The sequence below is a fragment of the Heterodontus francisci genome, unplaced genomic scaffold (genome assembly GCF_036365525.1).
Source record: "Heterodontus francisci isolate sHetFra1 unplaced genomic scaffold, sHetFra1.hap1 HAP1_SCAFFOLD_54, whole genome shotgun sequence".
NCBI lineage: Eukaryota > Metazoa > Chordata > Chondrichthyes > Heterodontiformes > Heterodontidae > Heterodontus > Heterodontus francisci.
This window is the reverse complement of record NW_027140250.1, coordinates 962,661-987,158: the sequence shown is the minus strand read 5'-3', so window position 1 is coordinate 987,158 and position 24,498 is coordinate 962,661.

The window sequence follows — 24,498 nt, the reverse complement described above, 5'->3', positions numbered from 1 at the left end:
AGGATCCTGATAAACTGTGAAAACCCCATGCACTCCAGGCAGGATCCTGATACACTGTGAATACCCCATACACTCCAGGCAGGATCCTGATACACTGTGAAAACCCCATACACACCTGGCAGGATCCTGATAAAATGTGAAACCCCATACACACGATGCAGGATCTAGATACACTGTGAAACCACCATGCACATCTGGAAGAATCCTGATGCACTGTGAAAATCCCATACACATCTGGCAGGATCCTGATGCAATGTAAAAACCCCATTCACATCTGGCAGGATCCTGATAAACTGTGAAACCTCCAGACACACCAGGCAGGATCCTGACAAACTTTGAAAGCCACATACACACCTGACAGGATATTGATTAACTGTGAAACCCCCAAACGCACCTGGCAGGATCCTGATACACTGTGAAAACCCCATACACACGTGGCAGGATCCTGATACACTGTGAAAACCCCATACACACCTGGCAGGATCCTGATAAACTGTGAAACTCCATACACACGTGGCAGGATCCTGATAAACGGTGAAACCCACATACACACCTGGCAGGAGCCTGAAACACTGTGAAAACTCCATACACACCTGGCAGGATCTAGATACACTGTGAAACCCCCATACACATCTGGAAGGATCCTGATGCACTGTGAAATTCCCATACACATCTGGCAGGATCCTGATGCACTGTGAAAACCCCATTCACATCTGGCAGGATCCTGATAAACTGTGAATCCCCCAGCCACACCAGGCAGGAACCTGATAAGCTGTGAAACCCCCATACACACCTGGCAGGATCCTGATAAACTGTGAAACACCCATACACACCTGGCAGGATCCTGATACACTGTGAAAACCCCACACACACTTGGCAGGATCTTGATCCACTGTGAAACCCCATACACACCAGGCAGGATCCTGATAAACTGTGAAAAAGACATACACACCGGGCAGGAGCCTGATACAATGTGAAACCCACATACACACCTGGCAGGATCCTGATAAACTGTGAAACGCCATACACACCTGGCAGAATCCTGATACACTGTGAAAACCCCATACACACCTGGCTGGATCCTGATGCACCGTGAAAAACCTAAAAACACCTGGCAGGATCCTGAAAAACTGTGAAACCCCATACACACGTGGCAGGATCCTGATAAACTGTGAAACCCCCATACACACCTGGCAGGTTCCTGATCCACTGTGAAAACTCATACACACCTGGCAGGATCCTAATACACTCTGAAAACCCCATACACACCTGGCAGTATCCTGATACACTGGGAAATCCCCAAACATACCTGGCAGGAACCTGATACACTGTGAAATCCCTATACACACCTGGCAGGATCCTGAAACACTGTGAAAAACCCACACACACCTGGAAGGATCCTGATGCACAGTGAAAACCCCAAACACGCCTGGCAGGATCCTGATCCAATGTGAAAAGCCCATCCACACCAGGCAGGATCCTGATACACTGTAAAAAACCCATACACACCATCCAGGATCCTGATAAACTGTGAAACCCACATACACACCTGGAAGGATCCTGATAAACTGTGAAACCCCCATACACACGTTGAAGGATCCTGATAAACTGCGAAACCCCCAAGCACAACTGGCAGGATCCTGATAAACTGTGAAACCCACATACACACGATGCAGAATCCTGATACACTGTGAAACCCCCATACACATCTGGAAGGATCCTGATGCACTGTGAAAACCCCATACACATCTGGCAGGATCCTGATGCACTGTGAAACCCCCAGACACACCAGGCAGGATGCTGATAAACTGTGAAACCCCCATACACACGTTGCAGGATCCTGATAAACTGCGAAACCCCCAAGCACAACTGGCAGGATCCTGATAAACTGTGAAACCCACATGCACACCTGGCAGGATCCTGATAAACTTTGAAACACCCATACACACCTGGCAGGATCCTGATAAACTGTGAAACCCCCAGCCACACCAGGCAGGAACCTGATAAACTATGAAACCCCCATACACACCTGGCAGGATCCTGATGAACTGTGAAACCCACGTAAACACCTGTCAGGATCCTGCTAAACTGTGAAAGCCCCATACACACCTGGCAGGTTCCTGATACACTGTGAAACCCCCATACACACCTGGCAGGATCCTGATAAACAGTGAAACCCACATACACACCTGGCAGGATCCTGATACACTGTGAAACCCACATAAACACCTGGCAGGATCCTGATAAACTGTGAAAACCCCATACACACCTGGCAGGATCCTGATGCACAGTGAAATCCCCATACACACCAGGCAGGATCCTGATAAACTGTGAAACCCACATACACAACTGGCAGGATCCTGATACACTGTGAAAACCCCATACACTCCAGGCAGGATCCTGATACACTGTGAAAACCCCATACACACCTGGCAGGATCCTGATAAAATGTGAAACCCCATACACACGATGCAGGATCTAGATACACTGTGAAACCACCATGCACATCTGGAAGAATCCTGATGCACTGTGAAAATCCCATACACATCTGGCAGGATCCTGATGCAATGTAAAAGCCCCTTTCACATCTGGCAGGATCCTGATAAACTGTGAAACCTCCAGACACACCAGTCAGGATCCTGACAAACTTTGAAAGCCACATACACACCTGACAGGATATTGATTAACTGTGAAACCCCCAAACGCACCTGGCAGGATCCTGATACACTGTGAAAACCCCATACACACGTGGCAGGATCCTGATACACTGTGAAAACCCCATACACACCTGGCAGGATCCTGATAAACTGTGAAACTCCATACACTCCAGGCAGGATCCTGATACACTGTGAAAACCCCATACACACCTGGCAGGATCCTGATAAAATGTGAAACCCACATACACACCTGGCAGGATCCTGATACACTGTGAAACCCACATAAACACCTGGCAGGATCCTGATAAACTGTGAAAACCCCATACACACCTGGCAGGATCCTGATGCACAGTGAAATCCCCATACACACCAGGCAGGATCCTGATAAACTGTGAAACCCACATACACAACTGGCAGGATCCTGATACACTGTGAAAACCCCATACACTCCAGGCAGGATCCTGATACACTGTGAAAACCCCATACACACCTGGCAGGATCCTGATAAAATGTGAAACCCCATACACACGATGCAGGATCTAGATACACTGTGAAACCACCATGCACATCTGGAAGAATCCTGATGCACTGTGAAAATCCCATACACATCTGGCAGGATCCTGATGCAATGTAAAAACCCCATTCACATCTGGCAGGATCCTGATAAACTGTGAAACCTCCAGACACACCAGGCAGGATCCTGACAAACTTTGAAAGCCACATACAAACCTGACAGGATATTGATTAACTGTGAAACCCCCAAACGCACCTGGCAGGATCCTGATACACTGTGAAAACCCCATACACACGTGGCAGGATCCTGATACACTGTGAAAACCCCATACACAACTGGCAGGATCCTGATAAACTGTGAAACTCCATACACACGTGGCAGGATCCTGATAAACGGTGAAACCCACATACACACCTGGCAGGAGCCTGAAACACTGTGAAACCCACATGCACACCTGGCAATATCCTGGTACACTGTGAAAACTCCATACACACCTGGCAGGATCTAGATACACTGTGAAACCCCCATACACATCTGGAAGGATCCTGATGCACTGTGAAAATCCCATACACATCTGGCAGGATCCTGATGCACTGTGAAAACCCCATTCACATCTGGCAGGATCCTGATAAACTGTGAATCCCCCAGCCACACCAGGCAGGAACCTGATAAACTGTGAAACCCCCATACACACCTGGCAGGATCCTGATAAACTGTGAAACACACATACACATCTGGCAGGATCCTGATAAACTGTGAAACTCCCATACACACCTGGCAGGATCCTGATACACTGTGAAAACCCCACACACACTTGGCAGTATCTTGATCCACCGTGAAACCCCATACACACCAGGCAGGATCCTGATAAACTGTGAAAACGACATACACACCGGGCAGGAGCCTGATACAATGTGAAACCCACATACACACCTGGCAGGATCCTGATACACTGTGAAAACTCCATGCACACCTGGCAAGATCCTGATAAACTGTGAAACCCACATACACACCTGTCAGGATCCTGATAAACTGTGAAACCCCATGCACACGTGGCAGGTTCCTGATACACTGTGAAAACCCCATACGCACCTGGCAGGATGCTGATCCACTTTGAAAACCCCATACACACCTGGCAGGATCCTGATACACAGTGAACCCCCATACACACCTGGCAGGATCCTGATAAACTGTGAAACCCCCATACACACCTGGCAGGATCCTGATGCGCTGTGAAATCCACATACACACCTGGCAGGTTCCTGACCCACTGTGAAAACCCCATACACACCTGGAAGGAGACTGATAAACTGTGAAAACCACATACACAACTGGCAGGATCCTGATGCACAGTGAAAACCCCAAACACACCTGGCAGGATCCTGATACACTGTGAAAACCCCATACACACCTAGCAGAATCCTGATGCACAGTGAAACCCAAACACACCTGGCAGGATCCTGAACCACTGTGAAACCCACATACACCCGTGGCAGGATCCTGATAAACTGTGAAACCCACATACACATCTGGCAGGATCCTGATACACTGTGAAATCCCCATACACACCTGGCAGGTTCCTGATCCACTGTGAAAACCCCATACACATCTGGCAGGATCCTGATACATTGTGAAAACCCCATACACATCTGGCAGGATCCTGATACACTGTGAACAACCCAAACACACCTGGCAGGATCCTGATACACTGTGAAAACCTCATACACACCTGGCAGGATCCTGATACACTGTGAAATCCCCGTACACACCTGGCAGGATCCTGATGCCCAGTGAATACCCCAAACACACCTGGCAGGATCCTGAACCACTGTGAAACCCCATACACATGTGGCATAATCCTGATAAACTGTGAAGCCACGAAACACACCTGGCAGGATCCTGATAAACTGTGAAACCCACATAGACACCTGGCAGGATCCTGATCCACTTTGAAACCCCATACACACCAGGCAGGATCCTGATCAACTGCGAAACCCACATACACACCTGGCAGGAACCTGATGCACTGTGAAATCCCCATACACACCAGGCAGGATCTTGATAAACTTTGAAACCCACAGACACACCTGGCAGTATCGTGATGCACTGTGAAAACCCCATACACACCTGGCAGGATCCTGATAAACTGTGAAAACTCCATACACACCTGGCAGGTTCCTGATGCACTGTGAAAGCCCCATACACACGATGCAGGATCCTGATACACTTTGAAACCCCCATACACATCTGGAAGGATCCTGATGCACTGTGAAAACCCCACACATATCTGGCAGGATCCTGATGCCCTGTGAAAACCCCATTCACATCTGGCAGTTTCCTGATAAATTGTGAAACCCACATACACACCTGGCAGGATCCTGATGAACTGTGAAACACCCAGACACACCAGGCAGGATCCTGATAAACTGTGAAACCCCCATACACACCTGGCCGGATCCTGATGAACTGTGAAACCCCCATACACACCTGGCAGGATCCTGATAAACTGTGAAACCCACAAACAAACCTGGCAGGATCCTGATAAACGGTGAAACCCCCATACACAACTGGCAGGATCCTGATACACTGTGAAAACCACTTATGCACGTGGCAGGAATCTGATCCACTGTGAAACCCCATACACACCAGGCAGGATCCTGATAAACTGTGAAACCCACATACACACCTGGCAGGAGCCTGTCACACTGTGAAACCCACATACACACCTGTCAGTATCCTGATAAACTGTGAAATCCCATGCACACATGCCAGGATCCTGATACACAGTGAAACCCCCAGACACATCTGGAAGGATCCTGATGCACTGTGAAAAACCCATACACATCTGGCAGTGTCCTGATGCACTGTGAAAACGCCATTCACATCCGGCAGGATCCTGATAAACTGTGAAACCCACATACACACCTGGCAGGATCCTGATAAACTGTGAAACCCCTAGACACACCAGGCAGGATCCCGATAAAATGTGAAAACCCCATACACACCTGGCAGGATCCTGACAAACTGTGAAACCCCCATACACACCTGGCAGGAAACTGAGAAACTGTGAAACCAACATACACACCTGGCAGTATCCTGATAAACTGTGAAAACCCCATATACACCTGGCAGGATCCTGATAAACTGTGAAAATCCCAGACACACCTGGCAGGATAGTGAGAAACTGTGAAACCCATATACACACCTGGCAGGATCCTGATACACTGTGAAACCCCCATACACACCTGGCATGATCCTGGTAACTGTGAAACCCACATACACACCTGGCAGGATCCTGATACACTGTGAAAGCCCCATACACACCTGGCAGGATCCTGATAAACTGAGAAAACCCCAGACACACCTGGCAGGATCCTGATACAATGTGAAAACCCAATATACACCTGGCAGGATCCTGATGGACAGTGAGAAGCCCATACACACCTGGCAGGATCCTGATACACTGTGAAAACCCCACACACACCTGGCAGGATCCTGTTGCACAGTGAAAACCCCAAATACACCTGGCAGGATCCTGATACACTGTGAAAAACCCATACACACCTGGCAGTATCCTGATGCACTGTGAAAAACGCATACAAACCTGGCAGAATCCTGATACACTGTGAAGGCCCCACAAACACTTGGCAGGATCCTGATCCACTGTGAGAACCCCATACACACCTGGCAGGATCCTGACCCACTGTGAAAACCCCATACCAACTTGGCAGGATCCTGATACACTGTGAAAACCTCACACACACCTGGCAGGATCCTGATACACTGTGAAAACAACATACACACCTGGCAGGATACGGATCCACTGTATATTCCCCATACGCACCTGGCAGGATGCTGATAAACTGTGTAACCCTCAAACAAACCTGGCAGGATCCTGATAAACTGTGAAACCCCCATACACACCTGGCAGGATCCTGATATACTGTGAAAACCCATACACACCTGGCAGGATCCTGATATACTGTGAAACCCCCATACACACCTGGCAGGAGCCTGATGCACTGTGAAATCCCCGTACACACCTGGCGTGTTCCTGATGCACAGTGAAACCGCATTCACATCTGGCAGGATCCTGATACACAGTGAAACCCCATTGACATCTGGCAGGATCCTGATACACTGTGAAACCCCATACACACCTGGCAGGATCCTGATACACTGTGAAACCCCATACACACCTATCAGAAACCTGATACACAGTGAAACCCGCATACACACCTGGCAGGATCCTGATACACTGTGCAAACTCCATACACGCCTGGCAGGACCTTGATAAACTGTGAAGACCCCATACACACCTGGCAGGATCCTGATACACTGTTAAATGAACGACACACCTGGCAGGATCCTGATCCTCTGCGAAAACCCCATACACACCTGGCAGTATACCGATCCCCTGTGAAAACTCCGTACACATCTGGCAGGATCCTGATCCACTGTGAAAACCCCGTACACACCTGGCAGGATCCTGATCCACTGTGAAACCCCATTCACATCTGGCAGGATCCTGATAAACTGTGAAACCCACATACACACCTGGCAGGATACTGATACACTGTGAAAACCCCACACACACAGAGCAGGATCCTGATGCACAGTGAAACCCCATACACACCTGGCAGGATCCTGAACCACTGTGAAAACCCATACACACGTGGCAGGAATTCGTAAACTGTGAAACACACATGCATGCCTGCAGGATCCTGATACACTGGGAATTCCCCATACACACCTGGCAGGTTCCTGATCCACTGTGAAAACCCCATACACATCTGGCAGTATCCTGATACACTGTGAAAACCCCATACACACCTGGCAGGATCCTGATACACAGTGAACAACCCCGTACACACCTGGCAGGATCCTGATACACTGTGAAAACCCCATACACACCTGGCAGGATGCTGATACACTGTGAAAACCCCGTACACAACTGGCAGGATCCTGATGCACAGTTAAACCCCATTCACATCTGGCAGGATCCTGATACACAGTGAAACCCCATTCACATCTGGCAGGATCCTGATACACTGTGAAACCCCATACACACCTGGCAGGATCCTGATAAACTGTGAAACCCCATACAAACCTGTCAGAAACCTGATACACAGTGAAACCCCCATACACACCTGGCAGGATACGGATACACTTTGAAGAATCCATACACGCCTGGCAGGACCTTGATAAACTGTGAACACCCCATACACACCTGGCAGGATCCTGATACACTGTGAAATCCCTGACACACCAGGCAGGATCCTGATCCACTGTGAAAACCCCGTACACACCTGGCAGGATCCTGATCCACTGTGAAACCCCATTCACATCTGGCAGGATCCTGATAAACTGTGAAACCCACATACACACCTGGCAGGATCCCGATCCGCTGTGAAAACTCCGCACACATCTGGCAGGATCCTGATCCACTGTGAAAACCCCGTACACACCTGGCAGGATCCTGATCCACTGTGAAACCCCATTCACATCTGGCAGGATCCTGATAAACTGTGAAACCTACATACACACCTGGCAGGATCCTGATACACTGTGAAAACCCCACACACACAGAGCAGGAACCTGATGCACTCTGAAAACCCCATTCACATCTGGCAGGATCCTGATAAACTGTGAAACCCACATACACACCTGGCAGGATCCTGATAAACTGTGAAACCCCAGACACAAAAGGCAGGATCCCGATAAACTGTGAAACCCACATACACACCTGGCAGGATCCTGACAAACTGTGAAACCCCCATACACACCTGGCAGGAAACTGATGAACTGTGAAACCAACATCCACACCTGGCAGGATCCTGACAAACTGTGAAACCCCCATACACACCTGGCAGGATCCTCATAAACTGTGAAAACCCCAGACACACCTGGCAGGATCCTGATAAACTGTGAAACCCACATTCACACCTGGCAGGATCCTGATACACTGTGAAACACCCATACACACTTGGCATGATCCTGAAAAACTGTGAAACCCACATACACACCTGGCAGGATCCTGATACACTGTGAATACCCAAAACACACCTGGCAGCATCCTGATGCACAGTGAAAACCCCATACACACCTGGCAGGATCCTGATACACTGTGAAAACCCCACACACACCTGGCAGGATCCTGATGCACAGAGAAAGCACCAAACGCACCTGGCAGGATCCTGATACACTGTGAAAACCCCATACACACCTAGCAGGATCCTGATGCAATGTGAAAACCCCATGCACACCTGGCAGGATCCTGATACACTGTGAAAACCCCACACACACCTGGCAGGATCCTGATCCACTGTGAAAACCCCATACACACCTGGCAGGATCCTGATCCACTGTGAAAAACCCATACACACTTGGGAGGATCCTGATACACTGTGAAAACCCCATACACACCTGGCAGTATCCTGATACACTGTGAAAACCCCATGCACACGATGCAGGATCCTGATACACTGTGAAACCCCCACACACATCTGGAAGGTTCCTGATGCACTGTGAAAACCACATACACATCTGGCAGGATCCTGATGCACTGTGAAAACACCATTCACATCTGGCAGTTTCCTGATACACTGTGAAACACACATACACACCTGGCAGGATCCTGATGAACTGTGAAGCCCCCAGACACAGCTGGCAGTTTCCTGATAAACTGTGAGACCCCCATACACACCCACCTAGCAGGATCCTGATGAACTGTGAAACCCCCATACACACCTGGCAGGATCCTGATAAACTGTGAAACCCACATAAACACCTGGCAGGATCCTGATAAACATTGAAACCCCCATAAACACCTGGCAGGATCCTGATCCACTGTGAAACCCCATACACACCAGGCAGGATCCTGATAAACTGTGAAACCCACATACACACCTGGCAGGAGCCTGATACACTGAAATCCACATACACACCTGGAAGGATCCTGGCACACTGTGAAAACCCCAGACACACCAGGCAGGATCCTGATAAACTGTGAAACCCACATATACACCTAGCAGGATCCTGATAAACTGTGAAACCCCATGCACACGTGGCAGGATCATGATACACTGTAAAACCCCCAGACACATCTGGAAGGATCCTGATGCACTGTGAAAAACCCATACACATCTGGCAGGATCCTGATGCACTGTGAAAACCCTAGACACACCAGTCAGGATCCTGATAAAGTGTGAAGCCCACATATACACCTAGAAGGATCCTGATAAACTGTGAAACCCCATGCACACGTGGCAGGATCATGATACACTGTGTAACCCCCAGACACATCTGGAAGGATCCTGATGCACTGTGAAAAACCCATACACACCTGGGAGGATCCTGACAAATTGTGAAACCCCCATACACACCTGGCAGGAAACTGATAAACTGTGAAACCAACATACACACCTGGCAGGATACTGATAAACTGTGAAACACCCATACAGACCTGGCAGGATCCTGATAAACAGCGAAACCCCCATACACACCTGGCAGGATCCTCATAAACTGTGAAAACCCCAGACACACCTGGCAGGATCCTGATAAACTGTGAAACCCACATCCACACCTGGCAGGATCCTGATACACTGTGAAACCCCCATACACACTTGGCATGATCCTGAAAAACTGTGAAACCCACATACACACCTGGCAGGATCCTGATAAACTGTGAATACCCAAAACACACCTGGCAACATCCTGATGCACAGTGAAAACCCCATACACACCTGGCAGGATCCTGATACACTGTGAAAACCCCACACACACCTGGCAGGATCCTGATGCACAGAGAAAGCACCAAACACACTTGGCAGGATCCTGATACACTGTGAAAACCCCATACACACCTGGCAGGATCCTGATGCAATGTGAAAACCCCATGCACACCTGGCAGGATCCTGATACACTGTGAAAACCCCACACACACTTGGCAGGATCCTGATACACTGTGAAAAACCCATACACACCTGGCAGGATCCTGATGCAATGTGAAAAACCCATGCACACCTGGCAGGAACCTGATACACTGTGAAAACCCCACACACACCTGGCAGGATCCTGATCCACTGTGAAAACCCCATACACACCTGGCAGTATCCTGATACACTGTGAAAATCCCATGCACACGATGCAGGATCCTGATACACTGTGAAACCCCCACACACATCTGGAAGTTTCCTGATGCACTGTGAAAAGCACATACACATCTGGCAGGATCCTGATGCACTGTGAAAACACCATTCACATCTGGCAGTTTCCTGATACACTGTGAAATACACATACACACCTGGCAGGATCCTGATGAACTGTGAAGCCCCCAGACACACCTGGCAGTTTCCTGATAAACAGTGAGACCCCCATACACACCTGGCAGGATCCTGATGAACTGTGAAACCCCCATACACACCTGGCAGGATCCTGATAAACTGTGAAACCCAAATACACACCTGGCAGGATCCTGATAAACAGTGAAACCCCCATAAACACCTGGCAGGATCCTGATACACTGTGAAAACCCCATACACACGTGGCAGGATCCTGATCCACTGTGAAACACCATACACACCAGGCAGGATACTGATAAACTGTGAAACCCACATACACACCTGGCAGGAGCCTGATACACTGTGAAATCCACATACACACCTGGAAGGATCCTGGCACACTGTGAAAACCCCAGACACACCAGGCAGGATCCTGATAAACTGTGAAACCCACATATACACCTAGCAGGATCCTGATAAACTGTGAAACCCCATGCACACGTGGCAGGATCATGTTACACTGTGAAACCCCCAGACACATCTGGAAGGATCCTGATGCACTGTGAAAAACCCATACACATCTGGCAGGATCCTGATGCACTGTGAAAACCCCAGACACACCAGTCAGGATCCTGATAAACTGTGAAACCCACATATACACCTAGAAGGATCCTGATAAACTGTGAAAACCCATGCACACGTGGCAGGATCATGATACACTGTGAAACCCCCAGACACATCTGGAAGGATCCTGATGCACTGTGAAAATCCCATACACACCTGGGAGGATCCTGACAAATTGTGAAACCCCCATACACACCTGGCAGGAAACTGATAAACTGTGAAACCAACATACACACCTGGCAGGATCCTGATAAACTGTGAAACACCCATACAGACCTGGCAGGATCCTGATAAACTGCGAAAACCCAGACACACCTGGCAGCATCCTGATAAACTGTGAAACCCACATACACACCTGGCAGGATCCTAATACACTGCGAAACCCCCATACACACCTGGCATGATCCTGATAAAATGCGAAACCCACATAAACACCTGGCAGAATCCTGATACACTGTGAAAAACCCATACACACCTGGCGGGATCCTGATGCACAGTGAAAACCCCATACACACCTGGCAGGATCCTGATACACTGTGAAAACCCCAAACACACGGCAGGATCCTGATACACTGTGAAAACCCCATACACACCTGGCAGGATCCTGATCCACTGTGAAAACCCCATACACACCTGACAGGATCCTGATCCACTGTGAAACCCCATACACACCTTGCAGGATCCTGATACCCTGAGAAACCCCATACACACCTGGCAGGATCCTGATACACAGTGAAACCCCCATGCACACCTGGCAGGATCCTGAACAACTGTGAAAACCCCATACACGCCTGGCAGGACCTTGATAAACTGTGAACACCCCATACACACCTGGCAGGATCCTGATACACAGTTAAATCCCTGACACACCTGGCAGGATCCTGATACACTGCGAAAACCCCATACACTCCTGGCTGGATCCTGATCCACTGTGAAATCTCCATACACATCTGGCAGGATCCTGATCCACTGTGAAAACCCCGTTCACACCTGGCAGGATCCTGATCCACTGTGAAACCCCATTCACATCTGGCGGGATCCTGATAAACTGTGAAACCCACATACACACCTGGCAGGATCCTGATGAACTGTGAAACCCCCAGACACACCAGGCAGGATCCTGATGAACTGTGAAACCCCCATACACACCTGGCAGGATCCTGATGAACTGTGAAACCCCCATACACACCTGGCAGGATCCTGATAAACTGTGAAACCCACATACACGCGTGGCAGGATCCTGATCCACTGTGAAACCCCATACACACCAGGCAGGATACTGATAAACTTTGAAACCCACATACACACCTGGCAGGAGCCTGGTACACTGTGAAACCCCCATACTCACCTGGCAGAATCCTGATACACTGTGAAAACCCCAGACACACCAGGCAGGATCCTGATAAACTGTGAAACCCACATATACACCTGGCAGGATCCTGATAAACTGTGAAACCCCACACACACGTGGCAGGATCCTGATACACTGTGATACCCCCAGACACATCTGGAAGGATCCTGATGCACTGTGAAAAACCCACACACAACTGGCAGGATCCTGATGCACTGTGAAAACCCTATTCACATCTGGCAGGATCCTGATAAACTGTGAAACCCACATACACTCCTGGCAGGATCCTGATAAACTGTGGAACCCCAGACACAAAAGGCAGGATCCCGATAAACTGTGAAAACCCCATACACACCTGGCAGGATCCTGACAAACTGTGAAACCCCCATGCACACCTGGCAGGAAACCGATGAACTGTGAAACCAACATCCACACCTGGCAGGATCCTGAAAAACTGTGAAACCCTCATACACACCTGGCAGGATCCTCATAAACTCTGAAAACCCCAGACACACCTGGCAGGATCCTGATAAACTGTGAAACCCACATACACACCTGGCAGAATTAGAATTAGAATATTACAGCGCAGTACAGGCCCTTCGGCCCTCGATGTTGCGCCGATCATCTGACCTACACTATTCCATTTACATCCATATGTCTATCCAATGACCACTTAAATGCCCTTAAAGTTGGCGAGTCTACTACTGTTGCAGGCAGGGCGTTCCACGCCCCTACTACTCTCTGCGTAAAGAAACTACCTCTGACATCTGTCCTATATCTTTCACCCCTCAACTTAAAGCTATGTCCCCTCGTGTTTGCCATCCTCATCCGAGGAAAAAGACTCTCACTATCCACCCTATCTAACCCTCTGATTATCTTGTATGTCTCTATTAAGTCACCTCTCCTCCTCCTTCTCTCTAACGAAAACAACCCCAAGTCCCTCAGCCTTTCCTCGTAAGACCTTCCTTCCATACCAGGCAACATCCTAGTAAATCTCCTCTGCACCCTTTCCAAAGCTTCGACATCCTTCCTATAATGCGGTGACCAGAACTGCTCGCAATACTCCAGGTGCGGCCTCACCAGAGTTTTGTACAGCTGCATCATGACCCCGTGGCTCTGAAACTCGATCCCCCTACTAATAAAGGCTAACACACCATATGCCTTCTTAACAGCCCTATTAACCTGGGTAGCAACTTTCAGGGATTTATGTACCTGGATACCAAGATCTCTCTGCTCATCTACACTACCAAGAATCTTCCCATTAGCCCAGTACTCTGCATTGCTGTTACTCCTTCCAAAGTGAATCACCTCACACTTCTCCGCATTAAACTCCATTTGCCATCTCTCAGCCCAGCTCTGCAGCCTATCTATGTCCCTCTGTACCCTACAACACCCTTCGACACTATCCACAACTCCACCGACCTTCGTGTCATCCGCAAATTTACTAACCCACCCTTCTACACCCTCATCCAGGTCGTTTATAAAAATGACAAACAGCAGTGGCCCCAAAACAGAACCTTGCGGTACACCACTAGTAACTAAACTCCAGGATGAACATTTGCCATCAACCACCACCCTCTGTCTTCTTTCAGCTAGCCAATTTCTGATCCAAAGCTCTAAATCACCTTCAACCCCATACTTCCGTATTTTCTGCAATAGCCTACCGTGGGGAACCTTATCAAACGCCTTACTGAAATCCATATACACCACATCCACGGCTTTACCCTCATCCACCTGTTTGGTCACCTTCTCGAAAAACTCAATAAGGTTTGTGAGGCACGACCTACCTTTCACAAAACCGTGCTGACTATCGCAAATCAACTTATTCTTTTCAAGATGATTATAAATCCTGTCTCTTATAACCTTTTCCAACATTTTACCCACAACCGAAGTAAGGCTCACAGGTCTATAATTACCAGGGCTGTCTCTACTCCCCTTCTTGAACAAGGGGACAACATTTGCTATCCTCCAGTCCTCCGGCACTACTCCTGTCGACAATGACGACTTGAAGATCAACAACAACGGCTCTGCAATCTCCTCCCTGGCTTCCCAGAGAATCCTAGGATAAATCCCATCTGGCCCAGGGGACTTATCTATTTTCACTCTTTCCAAAATTGCTAACACCTCCTCCTTGTGAATCTCAATCCCATCTAGCCTAGTAGGCTGTATCTCAGTAATCTCCTCGGCAACATTTTCTTTCTCTACTGTAAATACTGACGAAAAATATTCATTTAACGCTTCCCCTATCTCCTCTGATTCCGCACACAACTTCCCACTACTATCCTTGATTGGCCCTGTTCTAACTCTTATCATTCGTTTATTCCTGATATACCTATAGAAAGCCTTAGGGTTTTCTTTGATCCTATCCGCCAATGACTTCTCGTGTCCTCTCCTTGCTCTTCTTAGCCCTCCCTTTAGATCCTTCCTGGCCAGCTTGTAACTCTCAAGCGCCCTAACTGAGCCTTCACGTTTCATCCTAACATAAGCCGCCCTCTTCCTCTTGACAAGCGCTTCAACTTCTTGAGTAAACCACGGCTCCCTTGCTCGACAACTTCCTCCCTGCCTGACAGGTACATACTTATCAAGGACACGCATTAGCTGCTCCTTGAATAAGCTCCACATTTCGTTTGTGCCCATCCCCTGCAGTTTCCTTCCCCATCCTACACATCCTAAATCTTGCCTAATCGCGTCATAATTTCCTTTCCCCCAGCTATAATTCTTGCCCTGCGGTATATACCTGTCCCTGCCCATCGCTAAGGTAAACCTAACCGAATTGTGATCACTATCGCCAAAGTGCTCACCTACATCTAAATCGAACACCTGGCCGGGTTCATTACCCAGTACCAAATCCAATGTGGCATCGCCCCTGGTTGGCCTGTCCACATACTGTGTCAGAAAACCCTCCTGCACACACTGGACAAAAACAGACCCATCTAAAGTACTCGAACTATAGTATTTCCAGTCAATATTTGGAAAGTTAAAGTCCCCCATAACCACTACCCTGTTACTCTCGCTCCTGTCGAAAATCATCTTCGCTATCCTTTCCTCTACATCTCTGGAACTACAATGCAGGATCCTGATACACTGCGAAACCCCCATACACACCTGGCATGATCCTGATAAACTGTGAAACCCACATACACACCTGGCAGGATCCTGATACACTGTGAAAACCCCATACACACCTGGCAGGATCCTGATGCACAGTGAAAACCCCATACACATCTGGCAGGATCCTGATACACTGTGTAAATCCCACACACACCTGGCAGGATCCTGATGCACAGAGAAAGCACCAAACACACCTGGCAGGATCCTGATACACTGTGAAAACCCCATATACACCTGGTAGGATACTGATGCAATGTGAAAACCCCTTGCACACCTGGCGGGATCCTGATACACTGTGAAAACCCCACACAAACCTGGCAGGATCCTGATCCACTGTGAAAACCGCATACAAACCTGGCAGGATTCTGATCCACTGTGAAAACCCCATACACACTTGGGAGGATCCTGATGCACTGTGAAAACCCCATACACACCTGGCAGTAGCCTGATAAACTGTGAAAACCCCACACGCACCTGGCAGGATCCAAATACACTGTGAAAAACCCATACACACCTGGCAGGATCCTGATGCTCTGTGAAAACCCCAGACACACGATGCAGGATCCTGATGCACTGTGAAACCCCCACACACATCTGGAAGGATCCTGATGCACTGTGAAAACCCCAAACACATCTGGCAGGATCCTGATGCACTGTGAAAACCCCATTCACATCTGGCAGTCTCCTGATCCACTGTGAAACCCACATACACACCTGGCAGGATCCCGATGAACTGTGAAGCCCCCAGACACACCTGGCAGGATCCTGATAAACTGTGAGACCCCCATACACACCTGGCAGGATCCTGATGAACTGTGAAACCCCCATACACACCTGGCAGGATCCTGATAAACTGTGAAACCCACATACACACCTTGCAGGATCCTGATAAACTGTGAAACCCCCATAAACACCTGGCAGGATCCTGATACACGGTGAAAACCCCATACACAAGTGGCAGGATCCTGATCCACTGTCAAACCCCATACACACCAGGCAGGATCCTGATAAACTGTGAAACCCACATACACACCTGGCAGGAGCCTGATACACTGTGAAACCCACATACACACCTGGAAGGATCCAGACACACTGTGAAAACCCCAGACACACCAGGCAGGATCCTGATGCACAGTGAAACCCACATATACACCTGGCAGGATCCTGATACACTGTGAAAACCCCATACACAAGTGGCAGGATCATGATACACTGTGAAACCCCCAGACACATCTTGAAGGATCCTGATGCACTGTGAAAAACCCATACACATCTGGCAGGATCCTGATGCACTGTGAAAACCCCATTCACATCTGGCAGGATCCTGATAAACTGTGAATCCCACATACACACCTGGCAGGATCCTGATAAACTGTGAAACCCCCAGAGACACCAGGCAGGATCCCGATAAACTGTGAAACCCACATACACACCTGGCAGGAAACTGATAAACTGTGAAACCAACATACACACCTGGCAGGATCCTGATAAACTGCGAAACATCCATACAGACCTGGCAGGAACCTGATAAACTGCGAAAACCCCAGCCACAGCTGGCAGCATCCTGATAAACTGTGAAACCCACATACACACCTGGCAGGATCCTAATACACTGTGAAACCCCCAGACACACCTGGCATGATCCTGATAAAATGCAAAACCCGCATACACACCTGGCAGGATCCTGATACACTCTGAAAACCCCATACACACCTGGCAGGATCCTGATGCATAGCGAAAACCCCATACACACCTGGCAGGATCCTGATACACTGTGAAAACCCCACACACACCTGGCAGGTTCCTGATACACTGTGAAAACCCCATACACACCTGGCAGGAAACAGAAGCACTGTGAAATCACCATACACACCTGGCAGGATCCTGATACACTGTCAAAACCCCACACACACCTGGCAGGATCCCGATCCACTGTGAAAACCCCAAACACACCTGGTAGGATCCTGATCCACTGTGAAAACCCCATACACACTTGGCAGGATACTGATACACTGTGAAAACCACATATACACCTGGCAGGATCCTGATACACTTTGAAAACACCATACACACCTGGCAGGAACCTGATCCACTGTATATATACCACATACGCACCTGGCAGAATGCTGATAAACTGTCAAACCCCCATACACACCTGGCAGGATCCTGATAAACTGTGAAACCCCCATACACATCTGGCAGGATCCTGATGTACTGTGAAACCCCATACACACCTGGCAGGATCCTGATATACTGTGAAACCCCCATGCACACCTGGCAGGAGCCTGATAAACTGTGAAACCCCCATGCAGACCTGGCAGGATGCTGATAAACTGCGAAAATCCCAGACACACCTGGCAGCATCCTGATAAACTGTGAAACCCACATACACACCTGGCAGGATCCTGATACACAGTGAAACCCCCATACACACCTGGCATGATCCAGATAAACAGTGAAACCCACATACACATCTGGCAGGATCCTGATACACTGTGAAAACCCCATACGCACCTGGCAGGATCCTGATGCACAGTGAAAACCCCATACACACCTGGCATGATCCTGATACACTGTGAAAACCCCACACACACCTGGCAGGATCCTGATGCACAGTGAAAATACCAAACACACCTGGCAGGATCCTGATACACTGTGAAAACCCCATACACACCTGGCAGGATCCTGATGGACTGTGAAAACCCCATACACACCTGGCAGGATCCTGATACACTGTGAAAACCCCGCACACACCTGGCAGGATCCTGATACACTGTGAAAACCCCACACACACCTGGCAGGATCCCGATCCACTGTGAAAACCCCACACACATCTGGAAGGATCCTGATGCACTGTGAAAACCCCATACACATCTGGCAGGATCCTGATGCACTGTGAAAACCCCATTCACATCTGGCAGTTTCCTGATCCACTGTGAAACCCACATACACACCTGGCAGGATCCCGATGAACTGTGAAGCCCCCAATCACACCTGGCAGGATCCTGATGAACTGTGAAACCCCCATACACACCTGGCAGCATCCTGATAAACTGTGAAACCCACATACACACCTTGCAGGATCCTGATAAACTGTGAAACACCCATATACACCTGGCAGGATCCTGATACACGGTGAAAACCCCATACACAAGTGGCAGTATCCTGATCCACTGTCAAACCCCATACACACCAGGCAGGATCCTGATAAACTGTGAAACCCACATACACACCTGGCAGGAGCCTGATACACTGTGAAACCCACATACACACCTGGAAGGATCCAGACACACTGTGAATACCCCGGACACACCAGGCAGGATCCTGGTAAACTGTGAAACCCACATATACACCTGGCAGGATCCTGATACACTGTGAAAACCCCATACACAAGTGGCAGGATCATGATACACTGTGAAACCCCCAGACACATCTGGAAGGATCCTGATGCACTGTGAAAAACCCATACACATCTGGCAGGATCCTGATGCACTGTGAAAACCCCATTCACATCTGGCAGGATCCTGATAAACTGTGAATCCCACATACACACCTGGCAGGATCCTGATAAACTGTGAAACCCCCAGAGACACCAGGCAGGATCCCGATAAACTGTGAAACCCACATACACACCTGGCAGGAAACTGATAAACTGTGAAACCAACATACACACCTGGCAGGATCCTGATCAACAGTGAAACATCCATACAGACCTGGCAGGAACCTGATAAACTGCGAAAACCCCAGCCACAGCTGGCAGCATCCTGATAAACTGTGAAACCCACATACACACCTGGCAGGATCCTAATACACTGTGAGACCCCCATACACACCTGGCATGATCCTGATAAAATGCAAAACCCACATACACACCTGGCAGGATCCTGATACACTCTGAAAACCCCATACACACCTGGCAGGATCCTGATGCACAGTGAAAACCCCATACACACCTGGCAGGATCCTGATACACTGTGAAAACCCCACACACACCTGGCAGGTTCCTGATACACTGTGAAAACCCCATACACACCTGGCAGGAAACAGATGCACTGTGAAATCACCATACACACCTGGCAGTATCCTGATACACTGTGAAAACCCCACACACACCTGGCAGGATCCCGATCCACTGTGAAAACCCCAAACACACCTGGCAGGATCCTGATCCACTGTGAAAACCACATACACACTTGGCAGGATACTGATACACTGTGAAAACCACATATACACCTGGCAGGATCCTGATACACTTTGAAAACACCATACACACCTGGCAGGAACCTGATCCACTGTATATATACCCCATACGCACCTGGCAGGATGCTGATAAACTGTCAAACCCCCATACACACCTGTCAGGATCCTGATAAACTGTGAAACCCCCATACACATCTGGAAGGATCCTGATGTACTGTGAAACCCCATACACACCTGGCAGGATCCTGATATACTGTGAAACCCCCATGCACACCTGGCAGGAGCCTGATAAACTGTGAACCCCCCATGCAGACCTGGCAGGATGCTGATAATCTGCGAAAATCCCAGACACACCTGGCAGCATCCTGATAAACTGTGAAACCCACATACACACCTGGCAGGATCCTGATACACAGTGAAACCCCTATACAAACCTTGCATGATCCAGATAAACAGTGAAACCCACATACACACCTGGCAGGATCCTGATACACTGTGAAAACCCCATACGCACCTGGCAGGATCCTGATGCACAGTGAAAACCCCATACACACCTGGCATGATCCTGATACTCTGTGAAAACCCCACACACACCTGGCAGGATCCTGATGCACAGTGAAAATACCAAACACACCTGGCAGGATCCTGATACACTGTGAAAACCCCATACACACCTGGCAGGATCCTGATGGACTGTGAAAACCCCATACACACCTGGCAGGATCCTGATACACTGTGAAAACCCCGCACACACCTGGCAGGATCCTGATCCACTGTGAAAACCCCATACACACCTGGCAGGATCCTGATCCACTGTGAAAACCGCATACACACCTGGCAGGATCCTGATCCACTGTGAAAACCCCATACACACTTGGGAGGATCCTGATAAACTGCGATAACCCCAGCCACAGCTGGCAGCATCCTGATAAACTGTGAAACCCACATACACACCTGGCAGGATCCTAATACACTGTGAAACCCCCATACACACCTGGCATGATCCTGATAAAATGCAAAACCCACATACACACCTGGCAGGATCCTGATACATTCTGAAAACCCCACACACACCTGGCAGGACCCTGATGCACAGTGAAAACCCCATACACAACTGGCAGGATCCTGATACACTGTGAAAACCCCACACACAACTGGCAGGATCCTGATACACTGTGAAAACCCCATACACACTGGCAGGAAACAGATGCACTGTGAAATCACCATACACAACTGGCAGGATCCTGATACACTGTGAAAACCCCACACACACCTGGCAGGATCCCGATCCACTGTGAAAACCCCATACACACCTGGCAGGATCCTGATCCACTGTGAAAACCCCATACACACTTGGCAGGATCCTGATCCACTGTGAAAACCCCATACACACCTGGCAGGATCCTGATACACTTTGAAAACACCATACACACCTGGCAGGATCCTGATCCACGGGATATATACCCCATACGCACCTGGCAGGATGCTGATAAACTGTCAAACCCCCATACACACCTGGCAGGATCCTGATAAACTGTGAAACCCCCATATACATCTGGCAGGATCCTGATGTACTGTGAAACCCCATACACACCTGGCAGGATCCTGATATACTGTGAAACCCCCATGCACACCTGGCAGGAGGCTGATAAACTGTGAAACCCCCATGCAGACCTGGCAGGATGCTGATAAACTGCGAAAATCCCAGACACACCTGGCAGCATCCTGATAAACTGTGAAACCCACATACACACCTGGCAGGATCCTGATACACAGTGAAACCCCCATACACACCTGGCATGATCCAGATAAACTGTGAAACCCACATACACACCTGGCAGGATCCTGATACACTGTGAAAACCCCATACACACCTGGCAGGATCCTGATACACTGTGAAAACCCCACACACACCTGGCAGGATCCTGATGCACAGTGAAAACACCAAACACACCTGGCAGGATCCTGATACACTGTGAAAACCCCATACACACCTGGCAGGATCCTGATGGACTGTGAAAACCCCATACACACCTGGCAGGATCCTGATACACTGTGAAAACCCCGCACACACCTGGCAGGATCCTGATCCACTGTGAAAACCCCATACACACCTGGCAGGATCCTGATCCACTGCGAAAACCGCATACACACCTGGCAGGATCCTGATCCACTGTGAAAACCCCATACACACTTGGGAGGATCCTGATACACTGTGAAAACCCCATACACACCTGGCACTATCCTGATACACTGTGAAAACCCCACACACACCTGCTGGATCCAAATACACTGTGAAAACCCCATACACACCTGGCAGGATCCTGATGCACTGTGAAAACCCCATACACATCTGGCAGTTTCCTGATACACTGTGAAACCCACATACACACCTGGCAGGATCCTGATGAACTTTGAAGCCCCGAGACAGACCTGGCAGGGTCCTGATAAACTGTGAAACCCACATAGACACCTGGCAGGATCCTGATAAACTGTGAAACCCCCATAAACACCTGGCAGGATCCTGATACACTGTGAAAACCCCATACACACGTGGCAGGATCCTGATCCACTGTGAAACTCCATACACACCAGGCAGGATCCAGATAAACTGTGAAACCCACATGCACAGCTGGCAGGAGCCTGATACACTGTGAAACCCACATACACACCTGGAAGGATCCTGACACACTGTGAAAACCCCAGACACACCAGGCAGGATCCTGATAAACTGTGAGACCCCCATACACACCTGGCAGGACACTGATGAACTGTGAAACCCCCATACACACCTGGCAGGATCCTGATAAACTGTGAAACCCCCATAAACACCTGGCAGGATCCTGATACACTGTGAAAACCCCATACACACGTGGCAGGTTCATGATACACTGTGAAACCCCCTGATACATCTGGAAGGATCCTGATGCACTGTGAAAAACCCATACACATCTGGCAGGATCCTGATGCACTGTGAAAACCCCATTCACATCTGGCAGGATCCTGATAAACTGTGAATCCCACATACACACCTGGCAGGATCCTGATAAACTGTGAAACCCCCAGACGCACCAGGCAGGATCCCGATAAACTGTGAAACCCCCATACACACCTGGGAGGATCCTGACAAACTGTGAAACCCCCATGCACACCTGGCAGGAAACTGATGCACTGTGAAAACCCCATACACACCTGGCAGGATCCTGATACTCTGTGAAAACCCCACACACACCCGGCAGGATCCTGATCCACTGTGAAACCCCCATACACACCTGGCAGGATCCTGATCCAATGTGAAAACCCCATGCAAACTTGGCAGGATCCTGATACACTGTGAAAACCACATGCACACCTGGCAGGATCCTGATATACTGTGAAACCCCGTGCACACGATGCAGGATCCTGATACACTGTTAAACACCCATACACACCTGGCAGGAGCCTGAAAAACTGTGAAACCCCCATACAGACCTGGCAGGATCCTGATAAACTGCGAAAATCCCAGACACACCTGGCAGCATCCTGATACACTGTATATATACCCCATACGCACCTGGCAGGATGCTGATAAACTGTCAAACCCCCATACACACCTGGCAGGATCCCGATAAACTGTGAAACCCCCATACACACCTGGCAGGATCCTGATATACTGTGAAACCCCCATACACACCTGGCAGGAGCCAGATAAACTGTGAAATCCCCATACAGAACTGGCAGGATGCTGATAAACTGCGAAAATCCCAGACACACCTGGCA